The following is a 17,019-nucleotide window of genomic DNA, read 5'->3' as shown; positions in this document are numbered from 1 at the left end:
GGGAGACACAGAGTAGAGATCTCCCAAACTGCGCTGAGGACAATCTGTTGACAACGCAGCTAATAGCAGCAAAGCACGCAGAAGTGAATAGATGGAAGAGTTTCTTCCAAGGTACCCAAATCAGGCACAGTTGTACATTAGACTTGTAAAGTAGACTGAAATGGGAAAACAAAAATGAGGAAAATTTGATGTTCTGAAATAATTAAGAATGGAGATGTATTCTTAAAAATGTCTGTGCCAACACTAGTTATGCTTCTGAAGAACATGATAGCTGGGACCACGGGTGTGAGTAACGTTATCGAAAAGTATGAGGGGGCTGGTAGGGAGCAGAGCACTTCCTTCCAAATTCAAAGGGTTTTTTTTTTCTTAACGGAAAAAAATTCAATTTGATTGTAAATTGGCTCAGCAATTCCAACAGCTGCAATTTGTTGGAATGTTGATTTGAAGTTTTCCATTCAAAAATAAAATAAAAAAAAGAGTACACGTTTTAAGATTTCCCCTTCATACATAATTCTTGGGAACTTCTACAGACAGATATTTCCAGTCATGTGCACAGATTTTAAAATCATGAAATCACAGGGTCTAAGTTATTATTTGGAATCAATGCACCTTCTTGTCTTTTAGCTTTTTATCAAATCTTGAATAAGACTTGGCACTTACAGAGCTCAGCTATTGTTTCCGTTCTTGAAAACTAAAAATAGTATTATGGAACCACAGAAAAACTAACTTTAAACAAAAGACATTGGATTTAACTAAATTGTTGTTCCTGTGTTGTAACCCTTACTCATAACCTTTCATTCCTCAAGTCAGTGGGGGTTTTTGCATGAGTGAAAGCACATTTGTATGATGGTTTTTGTGTTGCAACCCAGGCAATCGCAGCAGAAATAGGGAAAGACTTTGGCTGGGCTTTCAGGTGGGCCGGGGGCTCCTCGAGAAGCCTGTTTGCTTCCTTCAGCAGAGGGTGTGCTATCACCCATGTTGTATAGCGATGCTCAGGAAAACATCAGTTTTCCTCCCTTTGAACAAAACCTAGAAGGGGTGGTTTGGCTTTATTCCGGTTTCAGTTTTCGTTCTAATATTATCAAAATGTCTGGAGGGTTCCAGATGACCCCAGGGTTTCTAAAACTGAACATGGCTTCTGTTTTTTAAAACTTGCTATGTGTCAGAGGCTTTTCTGTGGACCCGTCACTTGGAATGGTAGCGCACGTCCTCCTTCACTGGATGCAAGCTTACTGGTGAGAATAACTGGACAATCATTTACACTTATTCTAATTCCTTATCCCATAAAAAGGGCCCAATTATTTTTTTTTTTTTACCTGGGACAAGGCTGTACAAATTCAATGGGCAAAGGGATCTTCAAAACTGAAGGTGGATTCAGACCTGCAGTATGGCAGACAGAAACTCAAATGCCTGTAACATGAAATACTCTTTTTTTTTTTTTTTAACTCTTTCTGCGGTACATAGCAGGAAGATGGACTGGGGATCAGGAAGCACAAGGCAGAAGGCATTTTGTAGGCTGTTCCCAGTTTTTGCAAAGGAAAAGGAAAGGATTCCAGGGAGAATCAGGCACACCTCACTGAATTGCCACAAAGCACTATGAAGGAGAAGAATACAAATATAGCGGTAGGAACTTAGGAAAACCTGCTTATTTACAGGCTGACAACTGCAGTCTCGATCCAAAGGCAGCCTTAGTGAGTCGTGTGTAAGGATTATTGCTCAGGGAAGTGAGGCCAGATCAAGCCCAGGGAGGATTCGATGGAAACAGTGATCTGATTTGGTAAGAAAAAACAAATCAGGTTTGTATTTGCATTCTGGCTAAAACAAAAATCCACATTCGGTCAGCGTGAGCTTTTTGACTAACCTAAAAGCTATGCAAAACTCAATATGCTTCGTGACCTGGGATACCTTTAAGAATGCCTAAATGATGTAGGATACCAACTTTCACTTTCAACAGTGCTTTTAAGAAACCAAGTCGTTTTGGATGTCAGTAGGATTTGGTGGCTGTATCACTTTGGACACAGAATGGACATTGCTAAATCTTCTGAGTATGTTTATTCTGAGTATTTTGGAATAAACCAGGGTTGATTCAGAAACTGCTGGTCCAGGAACATGGCTCTAGAGACTTCTCCTCAGCCATCCATTCTCTCTGGGGTCTCCTTGGAGGAAAAGCATGTTGGTCCCCTTTTGAAACATCAGTATCTTTATAGCTTATATAAGTTTCTGTGTAGGTTTAAAGGTTCTTCTGAATATTGTATCCTCTGAAATGCGTTTTTCCCACCTGTGGTTCCAGACCAACAAATGCACATGGTCTTTGTGCAACACCCGTGGTGGTTACACAGCTAGAGACCCCAGGCTGCACCGCGAGGTCCTTACTCATTCACAGCTTCCCAACGAAATCCATGGGCTCCTGCTGGAGGAAGGACCCTGAGCTTTGACCCTGCGGCACCGACCAGGCCTGAGCCAGAAATCAGCGGCCTCGAGCCGCACAGGTGAAAACAAATCACAGCGGTTCCTACAGCCCATTGTAAAGTGGTTGCATGGAAATGATGCTGAAGCAAAAAAAAAGCATGTTGTCAGTACTTGGTAACCTTGCCAGATGCTCGCTGTATATTCAAGGGATCATCTGGATGGCTTCTGTCTCACATTAAAAACTGATTTGGGTTGCTCTGCTGTGTTAAGCAAACTAGTTGCATGTAGACATGCAGACCTTGGTCCAAAATTGTGCGAGAAACAGTTTACCCCTGAGAATTCACTCGAGGTTCATGACAACTGTAGCCACCCCTCCTGAAGAGCCAGCTGGTCCGTGGGATATCAAAACATGGGGGCTGATGACATAGCTCCAAAAGCGGCGTTTCTGTTCGAAGGCAGCATGTTGCACCAGAAGGGCACAAAATGCGGCAGAGACGACATCGTTGTCTCACATCACTGTCACTGCTGCATATCGGCACAGCCCTGTGTCACAGCCCAGAGGGAGCTCCAGGGTGGCATTCAGTTTAAGCTTCGCATCTATTGGCTTTCTTCTCAGCCCCTTGTGAGCATCATTTGCTTCAGATAGCAGGTCTACTAATGATTTTTTTTTTCCCACCCCCTTGCTCACACTTTAATTGTGGGGTATATGTAATACCCTTAGGAACAGCTATTGCCACCTGTATTATTATTTATGCTGTGAAAATGAAGCTTGTGGCAATATATTTATTAACACCGTGCCCTGGAATCACATGAGTTAACAGCTTAATCCTGTGATTGTAAACACTTTTCCTGATATGTTCAAGCACCGTCCATGTTTTTTAACTTCACATTGGGAAACCGGGAGCATGAGCAGGTTATAATTTTTACAGCAAATCTATTCTTTACCAAAAAAATCATGTCATGAAGAAGTGATGTATCCATCTAATAGCGCCTGCCTTACAGAGCATAATGCCTTTTGCAAAAGAAAGAGTTAAACAAAACATTTATGCGGTATAAACTTTGCTCCTTAGCATTAAAATGCACTTTATTCATACTGTAGATTTCTCTTCCAGCCACGGCTATTGTTTGTCACTAACAGCTAGCTTTTGTGAAGTTAATAAATGTGCATAATAAGGACATAAAGGTATGGAGAAGTAATACTGTAATCCTTTTGTTTGGATAATCAGTCTAATGTATGCAAATTAAACCTTATTAGTACTAGGGTTTTGTGTCTGCTTATCAAAATGTGCCATTTTCATGAAAATTGGAAGTCCATTATATAAAGTTATTATTAACAATCATTTAGGAATTATATACGGTATGCAAATTAAAGTTGATTACAACTAATTAAGGGCTTTCTTTGTTATTTGACCTTGTCTGCTTTTTATGTAAATATGTTTCTTTTGGTCTGGCATATTTTTAGACTCAGAAAAGTATATTAAGACAAGTTACATTATGTATTTTTAATATATTTTTGTATTGCATAAAAAGCCCCTTGCTATTGTTTAAGAGCCTGGTTTCACACTGGCCTGTTCTGTATGATGATATGTCGACACGCGTGCCTTGCGGCTTTAGGACGGCTCTGCGAGATGGACCGGCAGCGGAATTGTAGGAACACCCTTCCAAGGCCCTCCAATGGTTTAAGGAAAAATGATCCAAAAAAAAAAAAAAAAAAAGAAAATCCCCTGTGAAATATAAACAGCCTTCATGCCAGAGTAGCCTTTGTTCCACTACTTATCGAACTGGATGAGCCTTAGTTTAGAGGCTCCAGACACGGCTAAGTAATAAATGATCGGTCCCTACTTGCAAGGTACACTGCAGAACTTAATCGCTTGCTCTCATCCCCGGGACCAGTGATCTCAGGATAAAAGAGTTTTAACACTAGACAACACAGCGAGCCTAGGAACAGCGGTCTCCGGGAGGATTTGTGTACCTGTCAAAACCCGAGAAGGTTAAGCATTAAGTGAAATGAAAAAAATCTCCTGGAGAAAACTTGGGTGAGTTGAATACTATTTCTATTAAAAACAACAGCAGCATGTAATACAATTTTGATGTGTTTTATACATAGAGAAGAAACCTGCCATGTAAGCCAGTCACCGGCGTGAAGACGGGAGATGGCATATTTCGCGGTGTGTCAGAAAGAGATGTGTAATCAATACCTTCACACCTTCAGGCTTCCAGTCAGACTAAAACATGCAAGAGCAAGAAAGACTAGGAAAGAAAAGGTTGAGACATAAGGGGTATAAGGTAGGAACATCGTAGAAATGTGTAAAACTTGTCGTCACATATCCTTTGAGTCTCAAATACTGGGATCTGAGGAAGGATAAAGCGTAAATCTTGGCGCTTGGTGAGATTTATGCAGCTTTGCTTACCTCTTTGGCACAAAAGGGTGGGCACAGGGGGACGTTAATGCTAGAAGAAAAACCTTCCGCATGGGCAAGGTTATGTATTTAAGCATGAAACTGGGGATATGCTTGCAAACCCAGTTTTTATTCTTTCCCTTCTACATCCCCAGTGTCTTGCAGTTAATGTCAGGCAATCACGGAGCCTCCTTGGCTGGACATTTGGGGCTCACAGGATCTGTCCCCTCTTGCTTAGGGGAAGGTGTCCCACCAGCATACCCCCACAGGCAGCACCGGCGCCTGGCTAAGCGAGGGCTGGCATCCTGAATGCTTGGAGATGGCTGCTGTGGGAGCAGGGGTGTTCAAATCTGGCTGGGAAAGGCAGGTACGCTGGGGTCAGATTGGGAGAAGGAGTACGTATTGCACCCTGAAAAGGGATGGTGAGGGTCTAGCGTAGGTGTCTGCTCTCCCTCCTCATTCCTCTTTCGAGTTGCTCATGGCACAGAAAATGCTATCTTTTCACTGCTGAAGGCCAATTTGGAAAGCTCTTACTTTGTCCCTTGCAAAAGCAGAGCCTCCTGGCTAGGCGTCCAAATCGCTAGGAACTTACCCTATAGCCTCCTGTAGCCAAAACCCAGTCAGCTTCAAAGGCCAGGTCTTGAATATCTGCTGCAAACCGCTGGAGGGGAAGTTACAAACTGCCGATTACTGGCATGACTTATTCAGCAACTATTTGAGAAGATATTTGAACAATTGGAGAAGTTGGTGATTTGTTCCCTCACAGTGGGACCACAAGGCGCAATTCAGCTGGTGACTTATTACGATGAATTGTCTAGGGCTATAGCAGGGACGTTTTGCTCAGTGCTCTGCTGCTGGCAGGAGCTAAAAAATGGAAAATCAGAACAGGCAAAACACGTCTCTGCCGGATGGGGCAACATCCGACCTCCGTCACCCTCCCTTGCAGCTGGCAAAGTGATGCTGAGGGCAGGAACGGAGCTGCCGTGGTGAGGGGCGACCTGGGCTCATCGCGGGGACGAGCAGCTGGGCTGCCCCTCGCCGCGCTGGGACAGGGTGCCAGCCCATTCCCCTGGCAGGGAGGTGAGCAAGGACCCAGGCAACCCTCCTGCTTAATGGGTGGCACCGACTAGGTGTGACAAAAAGGAAGTTTTTTATTTCAAACATTTTCTGGTGAAGAAAAAACTCTAACATAAGTTCTTGTCTTCCACCTAATAAATAGGAAGCGTTTTCACCTCAATGTTGGGAACTCAAGGCTCTCAAACAGTGGAAAGCAAAGCTAAGAAGGGGTCTCAGATGATTTTCTCTAACAGAATAAGGATGATACCCTGATGCCATCAAAGGTAATAATTCAGGATTTCCCTCAGGGAGGTGAAAGTCATTGTCGTGTTTTTAAAATAGTTGCAATTTTCTGTCTCTAAATAGCACAGACTACAAAATGTATTGCAAGGGGAATATAAAAATAGTCAAACTCTTCAAATCTTTTAATTCAATGAGAATGTAATGTGCAATTAAAATTAATTATCTCATAATCGAACTGTAGACACTGATTATTGCATCATTTTCATAAGAGACATGCATCTTAACTTGCATAATTTCTGGTATCACTGCAGAGTTAGCTCAGGAAAGAATCTGGGCCCAAATGTATTCATGCCTTAGTGCTCCGACTGGAGCAGTCGTGGCTGGATCTGGCTTTTCCTCCACAGAGTGCTCTGAGGACTTCTTTGCGAGGCAGAGCCTCTACCCTCGCTCTTGGTGCGCAATTCATTCACTCCTCCCCAGCACCTCCAAATTAGTTCTGCTGCCCCATTTTTTTCAGTCCCATTTGCCATCACCATAGAATCGTTTTGGTTGGAAAAGACCTTTTAGATCATTGAGTCTAACTGTAAGCCTAACACTGCCAAGTCCACCACTAAACCATGTCCCTAAGTCTCGCATCTACATGTCTTTTAAATACCCCCAGGGATGGTGACTCCACCACTTCCCTGGGCAGCCTGTTCCAATGCCTGACAACCCTTTTGGTGAAGGGTTAATATCCAATCTAAACCTCCCCTGGTGCAACTTGAGGCCATTTCTTCTTGTCTTATCGCTTGTTCCTTGGGAGAAGAGACTGACCCCCACCTCACTACAACCCCCTTTCAGGTAGTTGTAGAGAGCGATGAGGTCTCCCCCCACCCTCCTTTTCTCCAGACTGAACAACCCCAGTTGCCTCAGCTGCTCCTCATCAGACTTGTGCTCCAGGCCCCTCACCAGCTTCGTTGCTCTTCTCTGGACACGCTCCAGCACCGCAAGGTCTTTCTTGTTGTGAGGGGCCCAAAACTGAACACAGTACTCGAGATGCGGCCTCACCAGTGCTGAGTACAAGGGGATGGTCACTTCCCTGGTCTTCTCTCCAGCTCCCAAGTTGCTCCCCATAAGTGTCCCCAGGCTATCTATCCTGAACTGGTGAGATTTACAGAATGACAATGACTTTGCTTGGCTCATTTTAGTTCTGTCTTCCACACATCATCCCATGTTCTTCTGACACCAGGTCCTAACACAAGAGGTATTCCTGGTTTCTGCATTTTTGTTAAATATAATATAAGCTGGTAGCTACATGTATTTCTCTGGTGTCCTAATTTAATAGTGCTAAATATGGAGCAGGGCTTGATTCTACTGCCTGTTAGCAGTATGGACTTGTGGTGGGACCCTGAGTGGCCCAGGGCATTGAGGTGGATCTGGCGGCACCTTTGCCTTAAGTGAGTTCTCCAAAGAGGAGCAAAAGAATTTTAAACTACGGATTCTATTATAATACTCAAGTAACTTAAAGAAATAGCGAAGCATAAAATGAATGGGAAAGACAGATTAGAAATAAAATAGCTTTGTAAACCAATCTCCCATTTTCCACAATATCCTTGCAGGTGGCACTTTGCTTTCAGGCCTAGTTTCAGCCACCTCAGTGGCCTCATGGGTTGCAGCAACCTTTTCTGAGCTCCTTTAGGACTCTGATTCCCATGACAACTTTCTCTCCCCTGCTGGGCCCTGGCTGCTATACATATATTTTTTGGAAGACCTTTGAAAGCACCATTATAGTGCCTTTAAACAGACCCCCATCAGCCTCCAGGGAGCTGATAAAAGAGTCTGGGAATGTCTTGTCCTGGTTATGCCCTGCCAATACCCTGCTTTCACGACCCCGAGTTTCATCCTCGACTCTTTGTCCTGTTCATGTGCCATGGGTTTTTTGTTTGGTTGGTGGGGTTTTTTTATTTGTTTGGGTTTTTTTGGGGTAGGATTGAGAAGCATGATGCTTAAACCACAACATCTCCTTCTGGTGATTCCTGTGTCTCTCTCTGAAATTTGCTCCACTGTGCTTTGGGCAGATGCTCTGAAGCAGGTTCCTTCATCTCCTCAGTTCTTTAAATTTGCATTTCATTTTAAAATGATTCCCTTGGGCTTTAGAAGAAAAAATCATGTTTGGAATCTCAGGATGGGGCTTGAATAAGCAAAGCCTGTTTGGTCACAAGTAAGGAGCTTCTGGTTTTTTTCAGCAAAGACCGTTTTCCATAAAAAGTAAAAGCTTTTGTTTTATTTTTTCCTGCACGTGTGAGCTGTCGGTAAAACATCCCTATCTGTTTGAATGTAGATCAGTACACTCAGGTTTCTTTTTTGCCCATGATGCACGATGTGGTCTCTGATTTTGATTATACCATTCTAATAGCCCTGGACTCATTTCCTTGAAGGTACCCAGGAACAGCCAAATTTTGCTCTTAACACGCTGACCCATAAGGCCGAAACTTTGTGACTTCTCCAGTTTCTCAGATTCTGTTTATGACTGCATCCCACATTGGCTGGAGTCTCCGTGTGGCTGTCGGTGTGGATGGCTGGTTTTTCACTTTCCAAGCATCCCCCTTCTTCCCACCTCGCTTTCAGAATAGGTCTGCTGAAAATGGCCTTTTTTCTTGGCCTCTGTATCTTGTTCTGCACAGCTTTTTTTTTTTAATGACCTCCGCTTACTGGGATCTCTTTGGCCTCTGCTGACTGCTGGGAGTCGTGTGGATAAGGACAGTACGTAAGTGCTCTGCCTTCGTTCCCTCTTACTGGGTGGCAGAATCCTCCTCCTTCCCATTGCTGCAGGGCTTGTGTGCTTCTTCCCTGCGTGTAGGATATACATTTGCCATTCACTGCTGCATCGGGTGAACATCTGGGGAAGCCTTGCTAGGTGCAGTAGGAATCTTTTAATAATGACGTATCGAAAAAAAAAAAGGCAAAGAGAAGTGGATTTGCACATTATTCATCCTGATAAATATAACTATGAAATTGCTTTATAACTTTGGACACAGTTGGAGCTTTATAATAGGCTGTCAGTGAAGTAGCACCTGTGATCCTAATGCCTGGGTCTATTTTCCTGATTTTAGCTATAAATTCCATTTGACAGTGCTAGGGGGATAGCCCTGGGTCTGCGCTGGGGGATGAGGGTTTAATTCCCTCTGCCTTTCTCCCTTCCAGCACAGCCTCAGGTTTCTCCAGGCCATCTCAGTTCTAGAAAACACTCCGGTTTTTGCTTTCATATGGATGAGGATTTCAAATTTGTCCACATTTTCTTAACTGTACTTACGCCAGCATATTTGTGTCTTTGTTAGACATAGAAAGATTTTGTAGTTCAACTTTTTCAAAGAAAACAACTGTCAAATTATTCTTCAGAGGAAAGGAAGGAAAGAAGGATGAAGTGGGTGGAGTGTAAGTAACAATTACTGTAGGCTGATAATATTTAAAGATTCATAGAGGGATGTATTTCATGGGCCATACGTGTACGTAACAAATTCGCCTACTCGGTAATCCTTCTCTTTATTGACAACACAACAATCAGCTCTTTCCAGAATCGTAAACTGCAGAATGTTTTTCTTCTGCAAACGCTGCATTCAAGCTCAAATAACTAATGTGAAGCATTGTTACTGGAGAAAGCTGGCAAGCCTACTGAGCAGGTTAGTGATTCAGGCATAAATCCCTCACCGAAGGAACCTTCAGCGCCTGCTTTCTTTTTGAGTCCTAGATCTTGATTTTCAAATTGAAGGAGGGTGCAGCCCCAGGGGGCTGCAACTCCAAAAATTGCTCAGAATTTGTAGAAATTGGGCATTTACTCATATACTGAAATATGGGAAAGGTAATTTAGGAACCTCTCCTGCAGCCCTCGACCCCAGCTAGCAAGAAGATGAGGAAAGCAAGTCAAGCAAGTCACGGATGCAGGATGCATAGCCATCATTATATAATCTAACACTACTGAAAAATATTTTCAAAGTGAGAATCACCCTAAAACTTCGAGCAAAACTTCCTTCTGTTTCTTCAAACACAGGGGTCCATACCCATAACTTCTTTTCACATTTAAATTTAAAAATATTTTTTGCAAGGGGAAGCAAGGAGGAGAATCCAGCCATATAGAAAGAAAGATTCCTTCGCCTTCATCTGAAGTGATTTTTTGATCCAGGACTATAGTGATGGGCTAATAATAGAAAGCAGTTATGAAATGCACCACCTTTTCCCAGCAGATTCTGGCGGCACAGCGCAGTCTAACTTTTGAAGATGTGTCTGCTGTTCTGATGGATCCCAGGCTCTCATTACTTGTCCAGCACAACCACCTTTTAAACAGCTTGAAATAATGAAATAAAAACTTTGGGCAAAGTCAGAAGAGACGTAAGCGTGCGTTTCCTTCCCTGGGGCCTGAGGCAGCTCCAGTCCTATTACCTGTGGAAAGCGCTCGCCTAGCTCAGCACTAAAACTCGTGGCTCTGGAGCAGCTCAGACCCCATCCCATACTCTTCTCCCTCTGTGCTTTTGAGATAGCAGAGATGCCGTATCGTTATCTGTACCTGTATCCCGGCACCTGAGCTGTCGGTTGGGAGGATGCAAAGGCGGGGAGAAGGGGCTGCAAGTGCAGGGCTGGTCCGCACCTGCATCCCCTCCTCGGGATGCAATCCACGTGGGAGACGCTGGCGTCCTCCACTGCCTCCCAGCTGGGCACCCTGCACGCCCGTTAGGGATCCGGGGACCCTGAGGTAGCTGTAATTTAAGCCAGAGCTGCTCAGGACAGATGGTGAGAGCTATGTAAGTGGCGTCCTGCTGTAATCCTTTCAGGCTCTCACACGGAGCATGTCCCTGCAAAGGAGGGAATCTGGCTCACTAGCTTTTCATCTTTTAGAAGAAAAAACGAAGAGAAAAATATTTCTTTTTTTTAGTGCCTGCTTTTTCCCCGCTTTGACATTTCCTGTATATACTGGTTTTTGTATTTTCCCTTTTCCTGTATGTCGAAGACCCTTAATAAATAAAAGATGTGAACACAAGATTGCTATTCAAATTCAATTGTCTCAAATTATGTCTAGAATGAAACAAAAATCTAGTCATCTGTGATTTTGTGTGGCGAAGGCAGCTCAATGCTATTCAGTCCAGTAGGAGAGATATAAAGGAAGAGTATTAAAAAAATACCAACTAGCAAAGAAAAGAAGAAGTAGGGAAACTGGGATAAAGAACAGCTTAATACTTTAATGGTCTGAAGAGATTTTTCAATGTAACCGTTACTAATACCAGGTATTCTTCTAAGCTCAGTTCTTACCGTCACAAAACGATTAGCTCTTTGGTAGTCACAATCTTCCCTATATCTATATCATGTCTTTTCATTGCTTTTTATTTGTCTTTGTCTTCTTCTGCTTGACTGGTAACATGCAGCACCCTTGCGCTGTATACTTATTTCAAGACTGACTGCAACAGTTATAAATATCTCCGCAGCACTGAAGGAGGCAAATAGAAAAGTGATGAGCTCCAGTAGCTGGAGTTCTGAATTGTTGCAGACAAGAGAGTCTGTCAATGAAGCCTTGTGAAATAAAAATATTGGTGGCTGTTTTTTGTAACTTTAAAGAAGAAATCTTTGGTTATATTCATGGTAACGGAGATAAAATTATGATTAGAATTGCTTTTCCTCTTGCACTTCGACGCGGTACTTGATTAGCCAGAATGGGTGTTTTCCTATAGCAGCAGGGCTGTGCTCGTTATCTCCTGAATATTTTGTTTTCAGGCATGATTCTGATGAAGATTTAGCAATAGGCATTTAGCTCTGGGAAGGGGATTGGGGCATTTTGGGCTGCACCTCCTGTTTGAGAAAGCAGAAAAGCCACTGTATTTGCTGTATTACGACGTAGACTAGTGTGTAAAGAATCACAGCGACACTTTTTCTGCCAGGTGCTGTGGAAGATCTGCACATCTCATTCTTTGTCTGCAACAGCAGCAACACGTTTTTCTTTCTCTGTGCTTTCAAGAAATAAACACTGTGTGAATTTGGTCTCCATGCATAAACACAATTTAAAGTTAAAAGCTTAACAAAACCTTTTTTCTCCTTTTAAGTCTTGCTTCCTGCCAGTTATTCACAGTGTTGGGTATGCTCTTTAAATTAAAAAAAAAAAAAAAAAAAAAAATTAAAGCTTCCCGCAATTATGTGAGAGTCTGAGAACTTATTCCTTCAGCTCTTGTGGTTTTTGAGACCCATGCATTGGCTCCTCCAGGGACATTCCCCTCACCTTGGTCTTCAGTAGAAAAAGATAAATGATGGAGAATAGATGAGGAGATGGAGTTGTGTTCTAGATGTTTACTATGTCTTTTACAGTAGCATCTCCAGGATTCCACCAAGGATTAAGACTTCAGAGCATAACAACTGCCTGCCTAGGAATTTGTCAAAGTATCAGGACAGGATTATCTGAAACAGATATGTGATCATAGAGCAGGAGTTGCGTGGTACTCAGCAGCCGTAGCTTGTGGCGTGCTGAGCCCTTGTCCAGGGGCTGTGCTTTGCAGGCCCTTCTGGCAAAGGCAGCTTTTGTAGGGAACAAAAAGAGAAATAAAGCAGTCACTCTGCAGAAGCCGATGAAAAAGCTCTTCGTGTGCAAGGAGTAAAACTAGGACTTGCTTTGGAGATGAGAAGGTGGTCAGGTAGCACTGCTGGCAGACCGAAGGCGGGAATTAATCATGAGATAGGAGACTGGGTGCTACACAGAAGGATGAGCTACGTGCTGCTGAGAACCCTAAAGGTGAGGACTAAAAACTTGTGGTCAATGGGCAAAGACAGGTGAGAGTAGGTATTGCAATGAGAAACCAAGAAAGGTGACGTTGCCACCGATGCCTTGAATGGGGCTGAGGCTCCACCCTGATGTTTTGTGAAAGAAGGTTTTTTGCTTGCGTAAGGGCTTAACACCAGCGCCGGTCAGAGCGACGAGGGAAATCTGGGCTGCGGTGCAACCGCTGCGTCTGGGGATGAGAGCGGGAGCTGGTGCGGCGTTTGGTGCAGGCGAGCGGCTGAGAAGGGCGAAAAGCCCCGGGCAGCAGGCAGGCAGAGGTGCGGGCGACAGGGAGAAGGGAGGCAGTGCCAGGGGCTGCAGGGGGGAGACGGAGGGAGGATAAAGGGGCACAAGGAGGGTAATCGGGTGGGGAGAGGCCCTACACGACCTTGCCCTGGGCTGGCTTTAGGAGCTGCAGGTATCGTATCTCGGCAGCAAGGCGCAGACTTAAGGGTAAAGGCTGGAAGAAAATTAAGAGAGGAATGGTTTGCCTCCCACGGGAAGGGGGACATTTAGATTCCCCGTTGCCTGTGATGTCTGATGATGCCAAGAAGCATCCTTCCACCTCTGTCAATACAAGGTGGACTCAGATATTGGTCATTTAGGTGGTGCATGATGGATAATCTCGTTTCTGTACAGTACTCCGTCTCCAAGCTGCTTTGCTCAATTAAACTCTGCTCAGCAGAGACTATACAAATCTGCTGTAAAGTTCATGCCATGACCACATTTCCTATCAATTTCTCCACCGGAACGTATATTAATGGAAACATGGGGATATATTAATTGTACCATTTTGAATAAATGCAACCTTAGCAGAGTACATTTTTTTATTATTATTTAATAATTATGAGTTCAGGCTTTTCTTCATTTCCTGCTGTGAGCTTTTAAAAGTCACTGCAATGCTGAAACATAAATAGAGTACGTGATGTAACACTTTGCCTAGGCAAATATCATAGACATTTTTACCCCAGGAAAATGTAATGAAATTAAAAAAACCTCGTTCAGCTCATTTGAAATTTTGCTCTGTTGAAACCAAATGAGGGAAAGCCCAAAGCAAGATGAAACAATATTTCCTGAAAAATATTAAACTAACATTTACTAAGATTTGAGTAAGCAAAGAATGAGAAAAATCCACAGAGAGCATGAAAATAGTAAAATTTTTTGAAAAAGATCTTTACAAATGTGAATGAGAAAATATCCAATCTGGTTAAGTTTTTCTCAGCCGTTACTTTCAGTATGTAACAAAACCCAGGCGGGATGATACTCAAATTGTCCCTGCAGCACAGAGTCAGAAATGGAGTCCAACGTAAGACACGAGGACAAGGTGACCCAGTACCACCCAGAACGGATGGATTATCATCTTTTACTGTCTCACCGCTCGGCCATCAAACTCCCGCATCCTCTCCCTTCCCCCTTTTCTGTTTGGTTCCTTCCTATTTCCTTGTCTTTATATTTTTTCTTTTCTTCTTTGTCTTCCCTTCTTAGCCACTTGCCTTGTTCTGACAATATGATTACTTAATACTTACCTGCCAAATTAACTGACTTATTTTACCAACGAGGGGATATACCATTCCCTGACACTCGGTATTTGACAGTCCCACAATCTTTTCTATGTCCATGAGGTACACACTATAGTGGGAAAATTCCAGTAAGTATGGTGGGCTTTCTCTACAACACGCTACTGTTACATACCAGCATGAACCAGTACATGTGTTGGTTTGCCCTCTCTGTTTGACTTTTTAAGGAAATAAAATGTGAATAATTAAAAAAATCTTTTACAACCCACTCATCCTCTCTCCTTTATTCCAAAAATCACACCCAACTGACCTCTTACTGAGAACGCCATTCCATTCTGCAAGACTCTGTCTTTTCACAATGAAAAGAAAAAACCCTATTCAGCTAATTGAGCAATTTGCTTAACTGGATACACTGTAAAAATGTATAGTGGAAATGCTAATGTATTAAGTATGAGTGTGTATTTGTATGCGTGGGGAAAAAGAAATGCTATATAGATGCTGTAGTTAGAATGCTGCATAAGTACCTGAGGCAAAACAATTGTTATTGGAGGTATATTTTGAGGTTTACCTGCTAACAGTTGTTCATTGTCAATAAAAGGGAAGTAAATAAAAGGAAATTGCTTAAATTTGACCTGAAGTTTATTGCTTAAATTTGACCTGAAATTTTTTTATTGAATGATAATACATACAGGGCTCGGGGAATCATCTTCTTTTGCTTTTTATTAGCATGGTACTTGGAGCCTAGCCATGGATCTGGATACCTTTGTGCAGAACCCACTGAGAAACAAGGGGGGGGTCTCTTATGCCCAACCGCTTACCGTGTTTTGCAAGACAACAGCCAGAGCAGGGAACACCTGTAGTACTCGGATGATGTCGGTCAGTGCAGCACATTGTAGCACAACAGTCACCCCAAATTTGGCTGTGTTTTGCAAGAGAGTGGGAGAAAGGGATTTGAAGGAGAATGGTGAGATTGCTTTGTGGGTGATTATCAGGTGTCCTTCAAAGTGTGAAGGATGGTATTAAGAATCATGAAATGCCTTCAGGTAGATGACAGAGGTTGGAGCTGTTGGCTGATAAAAGCAGAAGGTGACCTCTTGTGACTTAATAAGAGGCGGTGCTGATGTGTCAGTCAGCTATGAGGGGGCATGAAGTGAAGTCTGGCAGGTTTTTTTTGATGTGAAAAAATGTACTGAATTCTTGAACATGCCAGAAAAAGAACTTAAACCTTTTGGTGAGGAACAAGGAGTAAAAAAGATAAAATTCCACTCGAGGGATCGTGCACAGGACGTAGTCACACCAGATGGCCAGGAGCGGTTTGGCAGATGGGGGAACCACATGTTTAAAGTCAACTGTGAAGTCGTTGCTCACTTTTCAATGTTAGATGGAGTGCTGAGTGCTGTGAACCCCAAAGCCACAACCCGTCCCGATCCCTCCCTTTCAGAAACAGTACTGAGGACCTGCCTTCCACGTTAGGCTCTGAGCGTGCTCCTGAGGATGCAAAACCGCAGAGGCCTAAGCACAGCTAGGTACAGCAGAAAACTGAGACAAAGAACAATTTAGTTGCCACATCTTTGGTTTCTCCTTTTCTCAAAGCACAAGGGGGCTGAGGCTCACCCAGGAGCTTCCTCTGTTGCACAGGGGTGCTAAGAGCAGAGCTGGAGCAAAGGCAAGAGTGGCCAAAATGGCTTTTTAAGAATAGGCTACTGACTTCTTTCTTTGCTTGCTTTTATTTCCTGAATATTGCAGCAATGCGGTACCTCGTAATGTGTTTCCACTGAAGAACACCCTGCTAGGGATTAGATATTTGACTCTATGAAATCTGTAGGCCTCCCACCTCAAAACCATGATTGTTTTGCTAGGTAGGAGAGACAGCAACATCAGGGCAACCTTATAGCGGACAGTGTTGGGAGAGTGAGCACTGGAGAGGAATACAAACTGGAATTAGGAAGCAACTGAGAGACTGGGATGAGATAATAGCCACTTCTTTATCACTGCTTTTTCTTACATCTGGAACCATTTTCTTCCACATAATAAAAATGAGGCAATGGGAGCAGCTCAGCAGTGTTTGACAGTTCAGTTTTCTTAAAATACAAGGTGTACTGAGTTGCTGGTGTGGTACCTGATACGTCTACAAAGCTCGCAAGGCTTTTTAAGCCTATATATTTATCTTGTTTTTTCCCTTTTCCTTACACAGGCGAGGCCTCCAAATGGGGTCCATCATCCTGCAGCAAGACTCTCCTGCTGATTCTCATCATGGTGGAGAGATGACAGAATGTGATTTGCATTTGCTGAGGAGAAAACCAGAAGTCCCCAAAGGTCCATGACTACTAAAGCAAAAGTATAGTTGCATCCCTCACAGGAAGACTTTCAGGGAAGGTCTCAGAAATTCCCCAGTAGAAGATGCTACTTGGCGGCATTAATTTGTTAAACCTTCCTTGTCAGGTAGTATGATTTATACTCAGTTTATAAAGAAACAAGGAATAGCTTGCAGAGGTGAAGCAATTTTCCCACAATCCTCCAAAAGTTAGCAGAATAAGGAAAACAAACCATCTCTCTGCCCCCAGATAACTCCAAGATCACCACATTATTTTACAGTAAGCACAGTCAATGACTGGAACAACCT

This window comes from Accipiter gentilis, chromosome 32 (assembly GCF_929443795.1).
Source record: "Accipiter gentilis chromosome 32, bAccGen1.1, whole genome shotgun sequence".
Classification (NCBI taxonomy): Eukaryota; Metazoa; Chordata; class Aves; order Accipitriformes; family Accipitridae; genus Astur; species Astur gentilis.
Note: the sequence above shows the minus strand (reverse complement) of the source record.